We start from the raw sequence: 8210 nt of genomic DNA on the forward strand, positions 1-8210 counted from the left end.
AAAGTTAAGCCGCTATAGATGTGTCCTCATTGTTCAGGTTACTTCTGGCGACACGACAACGTTCTTGTGGCTATGATGTGATGCTTCATGACACACATGGTGCTCAATTCTGAATTATTGTTGGCATGCTTTTTCACAAATGGTTTTAGTAAGATGGTAAGAATGGTTTTAGTAGCACAGGCGACGCAAAATGAGCCACAGCATATGCTTTACCTCCAGCATGTTCGTGATCACCGATGGCATGTAAAACAGTGATTCAGACCAAGCATCGCAAAGAATGATTGTTGCCTTTCTTTCTTACAGGCTGCTGTGTTTCAGCTAAATCTGCTTTTCCTGTGTCCAGTGGCCTTGTCGCTCAATTAGTGCTTGCCAATTTCCATTACACTGCAACCCACTAAAAATATGAAATTTTAGAATATGATGCCTCCCCTCTCTTCCCTTGTCCTTCTGACCTTTCACTCTGCTGCAAGCTTTTAGATTTCAATGCTTAAATGATTAATACAAACATTGATGCTACCATATTATTTGATGGCTATCATGATGGCAATAATTTAGGTTAACCTGAAACTAAATGAGAAAAATTAAAATAGGCATGTGTGAGTAGGACTGACTGTTCCTGGTTTCTGGCTCTATGCTAAATTTGAGGTCTTTGCCTCAAGGAAATGGGTCTTGGATTCTCAGACCCTTTTTGTGATCCTGTGCCTGTATCAGACCTGATATACAATCCCGGAAGTTTTACAAAAAGGAGCACCTTTCTTTTGGGGAACTGCTTTTTATCACAAGTGTGCTAGATAGCGCCAGTTACGCTATGAGCAGGCACAACTGCAGGTACAAACTATAGTATGTAGTTTAAAATAATTTCACATCTATTTGTGAACTTCCCAGGCCACTTCACAACTGCAAGCTGAATCTGATGTAGGCAGTGTCAGGGTCATGGCCCATATTTTAGTGAACGCCAAGAATGCGTCCTGTGACTGAAGTTTGAGCATTTGAGCCCACCTTTTGGAAGTGCTTTTTATGTGCACTCAGTAAGTGACAGTTATCCATGCTTCTTGACATGATTTTAAGTGATCCTAGAGGCAACACTTATTGATCTGCATTATGCAAATGTTTTTATATTTTCACTAATATACTGTGGTCACTATTACTACGCACTGTTTAAAAGGTGTTGAATATAAAAAGCTACTTATTTGCCCTAATATAATGTAGAAATCACGTGGAAATAATGTAGGATCACGTGGAGCAGAGGTAGAATACCCGGCTTCAAATCTGAAGGTCGTAAGTTCGAATCCTACTCCAGTCCACCACATTTTCAGGCATGGAGTGGTGCCTGACACCGGCAAGAAAAAAAATATATCGCCGAGACCTAGTGGGGCTATACTAGTTCAGGTGCAACCAAACTAGGAAGGCCCACTAAGCTTCATCAAAGTCACTCCCTCACCAGAACAGGAATTGGCCTCCCTGGTGCAGTATTCGGCCACTACCTCCCTCATGACTCCGACAATTAACCCATGGCCCTCAGTTCCCAGTGGCTGCGGAGCACCTGACCAAGGCGGCGGTCAGACCTGCTACGCGGCAGAGGGTGCTAAGAATCTCTGGGTCAAGACAGGCCGCCAATGGAAACTGAACCTGGCAACGTTCAACACGCGTACCCTATCGAGTGAGGCTAGCTTAGCAGGACTATTTGAAGAATTATCAGGCATTTCCTGGGATATTATTGGCCTTAGTGAGGTTAGAACTGGTGAGGCTTACACAGTGCTGACTAACGGCCACGTCCTCTGCTACAGAGGTCTTCCAGATAAGAAAGAATCCGAGGTAGGATTTCTAGTGCATAACAACATAGCGGGCAACATTGATGAATTCTACAGCATTAATGAGAGGGTAGCAGTCGTCGTAATAAAGCTGAATAGGAGGTACAAAATGAAGGTAGTACAAGCCTATGCCCCAACCTCTAGTCACGATGATGAAGAAATAGAACAGTTTTATGAAGATGTTGAACTAGCAATGAGAAAGGTGCAAACTCAGTATACTTTAGTCATGGGCGACTTCAATGCAAAAGTGGGGAAAAAGCAGGTTGGTGAGCAAGCAATTGGCAACTATGGCATCGATTCTAGGAATGCAAGAGGAGAGATGTTAGTAGAATTCGCAGAAAGGAATAGGCTCCGAATAATGAATACCTTCTTCAGGAAGCGCAGCAACAGGAAGTGGACATGGAAAAGCCCTAATGGAGAAACAAGGAATGAAATAGATTTCATACTCTCTGCCGATCCAAGCATAGTGCAGGATGTAGAAGTGTTAGGTAAGGTTAAGTGCAGTGACCATAGGTTAGTGAGGTCTAGGATTTCTCTCAATTTGAAGAGAGAGAGAGTGAAATTAGTCAAGAGGAAACAGGCCAACCTAGAGGCAGTAAGGGTAAAAGCAGACCAATTCAGGCTGGTGCTTGCAAACAAATATGCAGCTTTAGAAAAGGAAGATAAAGACAACATAGAGGTAATGAATGAAACTGTAACTAGGTTGATTTCAGAAGCAGCAGTTGAAGTGGGAGGTAGGGCACCAAGGCAACCAGTAGGTAAGCTCTCCCAAGAAACAAAGGACCTAATAAAGAAACGACAGAAGATGAAAATGTCCAACTCAAGAGATCAGATAGAATTCGCTGAACTGTCAAAACTAATCAACAAGAAAAAAGTAAGGGATATTCGAAATTATAACGTGGGAAAGTATGAGGAAGCCGTAAAATATGGATGCAGCATTAAATCAGCAAGAAGAAAGCTTGGCATAGGACAAGGCAAGATGTATGCACTGAGAGATAAGCATGGTAATATCATCAGCAATTTCGATGACATAGTAAAAGCAGCGGAAGAATTCTATACTGACCTGTACAGTGCCCAAAACAGCCAAGCTACTTTCATTCAAAATAGTGATGAACCGGATACAGAGGCTCCTTCTATAACTAGCGCTGAAGTTAGAAGGGCCTTGAAAGACATGACCAGGGGAAAAGCTGCTGGAGAAGATGGAATAACAGTAGATTTAATCAAAGATGGAGGAGATATCATGCTTGAAAAGCTTGCGGCCCTTTATACGCAATGCCTCACAACTTCAAGTGTACCTGAGAGCTGGAAGAACGCCAACATTATACTTATCCATAAGAAGGGAGACGTTAAAGAACTGAAGAATTATAGACCCATTAGCTTGCTTTCAGTATTGTATAAAATATTCACCAAGATAATTTCCAATAGAATCAGGGCAACACTTGACTTCAGCCAACGAAGAGAACAGGCTGGCTTCAGGAAGGGATATTCTACGATGGACCATATCCAGGTCATAAATCAGGTAATCGAGAAATCTGCGGAGTACAATCAACCTCTCTACATGGCTTTCATAGATTATGAAAAGGCATTTGATTCAGTAGAGACACCAGCAGTCATGGAGGCATTGCGTAATCAAGGAGTACAGGAGGCATACGTGAATATCTTAGCAAACATCTACAAGGATTCCACAGCTACCTTGGTTCTCCACAAGAAAAGTAGAAAGTTACCTATCAAGAAAGGGGTCAGGCAAGGAGACACAATCTCTCCAATGCTATTCACTGCATGCTTAGAAGAAGTATTCAAGCTCTTAGACTGGGAAGGCTTAGGAGTAAGGATCAACGGCGAATATCTCAGCAACCTTCGGTTTGCAGATGACATTGTCCTATTCAGCAACAATGGAGACGAATTACAACAAATGATTGAGGACCTTAATCGAGAAAGCGTAAGAATTGGGTTGAAGATGAATATGCAGAAGACAAAAACAATGTTCTATAGCCTGGCAAGGGAACAAGAATTCAGGATCGCCAGTCAGCCTCTAGAGTCTGTAAAGGAGTACGTTTATCTAGGTCAATTACTCACAGGGGAATTGCCATTTTGGGAGGGGGTAGGCTGGAGGACAATTTGTCATTCCTTTCTCTTCTCTGTGATCGAGCTGATCAACTTCACTACAATGGTAAACGTACTGCAGTTCCCTGCATTCACATATGTTTTCAGAGAAAACTATTGTGTGGAGCCATGTTTGTGGTAATGCAATGCAAGATATATGCTGTGTCGCGTGACTCTTTAGTAATATTGTTAAATTCGAGTTGTGACCAATCTTGCTGCTCTCTATCTGGTTCCTGGTGAGTTCGTGGAAGTTCAGGTCACGTGAAGATACTCGATGAAGTTTCTCTGCGAAGTTCTTTTTAAAACTCTAGCAGCTGGCATCATAAAGTAAGTATGTAAATTGAGAGAAAATGTACATGATACAGAATAGTTCATTTTCGCCTGCCCTCTTTGTTTTATTTCTGGATCTGCAATGAACAGATCCACAGCTTCTTGCTCACAGGCAAGTAGGCGGTGGCTGTCTCAGCGATGCTAATATCTCTATTCTAGTGAAAGACAATGTAAGCTACTGTTTTTGCAAGCATTCCCCAAATGTGGCTCGCCATCAAGCACCAAACTTTTATGTCTAAAAAAATAACTTGGAGAAGTAAATGCCCAGTATTCTTTTTTAGCTTTCAGTAAGCTTGCCATATAGCTCAGTGTTAACATGCAGGTTAGGTTACAGAAAGCAATAATAAACGACAATAAACACTGCTTGGATGGCAAAAAACGTGAATCATATCACTTTTTTTGGCAATGACTTTTTGGGAAATAGGAGGCTAGGCAATTGGTGATATGGCTACACTGTAAAGATTGGATAAGATGGATGACTGAATCTGCAACAGAACATTTGTGGACATTGTGTGAGCCACATTTTCCATGCTTTTTCGCCGACTAAGCGAGACTACATGCAGTGAGGCAGCATAGCTTACTTTTCTATGCTTTTTTGCTGACTAAGCAAGACGACATGCAGTGAGGCAGTATAGGTTACTTTCCTGGTGCATCAGCATGGGCTTTCTACAGTTGACTTCCGTTAATTCTACCCTGACGGCACCAACGAAATTGATCCAATTATCCGGTGGGTTGAATTGAACATTAAAAAAAATGCTAAAACACCGCTGATTCATATGGCAGTATGTAATTGACTTTAAGACGCCTCCGAGACAAACGTGCGCCAACTTTCTATTTTTCCAAACTATAAAACTGAAGTGCAAATGACTTGAAACTTCAAACCCAAGTATAAACCTAACGCATACCTTATTTTTGAGAATGTAAGCTGATTTTCTAAAGTCACCCTCGCTGCAACAAAGCCGTGTTATGCGGTAAAGTGTATGAATGCTGCAAATGCAGTTTTAGTTTCCCACTCGAGTGCACAGTGCAGGCAGTTTCCGGCTTAATTTCCTTCGAAAACAAAATGTGCCCTTTAGAACCAGGTCAATACCATAATCGGACATTGTGAGCTACCGTTATGGCTTGAAAATCTTGAAACAGATGCTGCCACTAAAAGGGGTCGTTATTGGAGTCAGGTGCATGCCTGTAGCTTGGTCAAGTTCGGATTATCTGGCGAATGCCAATTTTAGGATCAAAATAACAAATGTTTAGGGCCGTAGAACTGCATGGGAGCTGGCCAAGATCTTTGGTCAGAGTCGAATTAACCGAAAGATTAACCGGAGTTGCCATTTTAATATTGCTACGGGGAGGCAAACACAACGGAAAAACGTATTTACAGTATATTTACAAGGCGATCAAGCGTCAACCATATGGCCGAGAGCACGCGCCAGATCATCAGCGTCTTCTTCATCGATGCTCCTCTAGATGAATCATACCGTGACATGACCCCCGGCTGCTCAAGCACCGTCACGGTGCTTGCTATGATCCAGGCGAGTGGTAAGGTTTAAGGCGGGATACGTGAACGTCAGTAGGTGATGAAACGGTTGGCGAGGAAGACTTGAGCGGGCCAATCTCATACGTGACGTCTGTTACACGGCGTAAGACACGGTAGGGTCCGGAGTACCGCGAAAGCAATTTTTCTGATAGTCCAACACGCCGAGTCGGGAGTCCATAGAAGCACAAGGGCACCCGGAGTATAGATAACATCACGATGACGGGAGTCGTAGCGGTGCTTCTGGTGGCCTTGCGATGTAGTAAGGCGACGGCGAGCAATTTGGCGTGCCTCATCAGCTCGGGAAATGGCATCACGAGCGTACTCAGTTGGCAAATGGACGGCATCGGGGATGATAGTGTCAAAAGGTAACGTTGGGTCACGGCCAAACAGAAGATAGAAGGGTGAAAAACCAGCAGTATCATGACGGGAGGAATTGTAAGCGAATGTAACGAAGGGCAACGCAACATCCCAGTCTTGATGGTCAGATGAGACATACATAGAAAGCATGTCAGTAAGCGTCCGGTTGAAGCGCTCAGTCAAGCCGTTAGTTTGCGGGTGGTAAGCCGTCATAAATTTGTGTTTTGTCGCGCAGGAGCGAAGCAGGTCATCGATAACTCTGGAGAGGAAGTAACGGCCACGGTCAGTGAGGAGTTGACAAGGGGCTCCGTGATGTAAGATGACATTGTGTAGCAGGAAATCGGAGACGTCCGTAGCACAACTGGTAGGGAGAGCGCGTGTAATTGCGTAGCGGGTGGAGTGGTCCGTAGCAACGGCAATCCATTTGTTTCCAGAAGTAGAGGTCGGGAAAGAACCGAGGAGGTCAAGGCCAGCTCGGAAGAAGGGGTCAGATGGGACGTCAAGGGGCTGAAGGAGGCCAGCAGGAGGCTTAGGTGGTTTCTTTCGGCGTTGGCAGGGTTCACAAGCAGCTACGTAGCGACGAACGGAGCGGTAAAGACCGGGCCAAAAGAAGCGACGCCGAACGCGATCGTAGGTCCGGGAAACTCCAAGGTGACCAGCGGTCGGGGCGTCATGTAGCTGGCGGAGAACGCTCAAGCGCAGATGCGTAGGAACGACGAGCAACAGTTCGCGTCCGTCCGGGTGGACGTTGTAGCGATATAATGTGTCATCTTTAAGCACGAAGAGGCGAAGTTGGCCAAACAACTTGCGAAGTTTAGTCTTACATACGCTCCAGCTTGTGAGCTCCTCTTCGTTGTTATCGAACCAGGCCTTCGCCGTTCCCTTTAGATAAAATATGACATTCGCCAACATCATGGTCGGGTCCCACCTGTAATGTGCGCTTACACATTCGTAGAGTCGAATCCATTTGTCGACGTCGTCGCCAGCAGTGCCGGAAAAGGTCCCAGGGTCACGGGGTGGAGCCAGGACGACTGTTGGCATGGCGGCCGCCGCTGACGCAGTTTCACCGCTGGTGGACATGACTAGAGTGGCGACTTGGCGGCCGCTGCGAAGCTCCGTCTTGCGTTATACCCCCAGCACTTCCACCAAGATGTTACGGGGAGGCAAACACAACAGGAAAACGTATTTACAGTATATTTACAAGGCGATCAAGTGTCAACCATATAGTCGAGAGCATGCGCCAGATCATCAGCGTCTTCATCGATGCTCCTCTAGATGAATCATACCGTGACAATATGTAGTTTTCTTCTATCAGTGTGGTAATCGTGCTAAATTTAGCATTTAAGTTAAAAGGACAAGTTACAAAGCAGGGGCACGCTTTGAGACTTGAAACATTTGAACATATAAAGGTAGTACACATTAACAGCTGCTGAATTAACCTAAGTTGGTTGTATTATGTGCATAGCATGTGGTTGCTTTTTGGGAATGTGGTCATTCTGTAAAATAAAACTGCATTTGTTTGAAATAAATTGCTGAATCTACTGCTTGTGTGTTTTCCTGTGCTCTCTGTTCTGATTGCGTGTTTGAAAGCGCAGTGAGTGACTGCAGACAAATGCACAAGGCTTCACTTTATCATGTGGCTTGATAAAGGAGCCCCCTTCCATGCACACACACTTTCTTGTGCATAAGCCAATTAAAAGAAAAAAGGCCTACCTTTTCTCACGGATTTTAAAACCTGCCAGTGTTAAAAACAGAGTGAAGCTGGACAAATGCAATTTACTAGAAGTATTATTGCTAAAGCCTCGTGCGTGCAAAGTATGTGCATGCAGTGCTGGCTATGCCTTGGAAGAGCCCTGCAACAGCTTTCACCACACTGCTTGCTACAGCATTGCTGTATTTTTCAACCTGAGAGCAAAACTACAGTTCATCTCTAGAACTTCAGTAGCACAATCAACAGCTTTTTCTGCATGTTTGATGCACTCCTGGCCAGGGACTTTTCGTCCTGTAGGCAAAACAGACGGCCGCCTCGGGCGGCATTTTAGGAACAGCACAGCATACCTTGAAAGCCCCTTGTT

The sequence above is a fragment of the Dermacentor silvarum genome, chromosome 1 (genome assembly GCF_013339745.2).
Source record: "Dermacentor silvarum isolate Dsil-2018 chromosome 1, BIME_Dsil_1.4, whole genome shotgun sequence".
Classification (NCBI taxonomy): Eukaryota; Metazoa; Arthropoda; class Arachnida; order Ixodida; family Ixodidae; genus Dermacentor; species Dermacentor silvarum.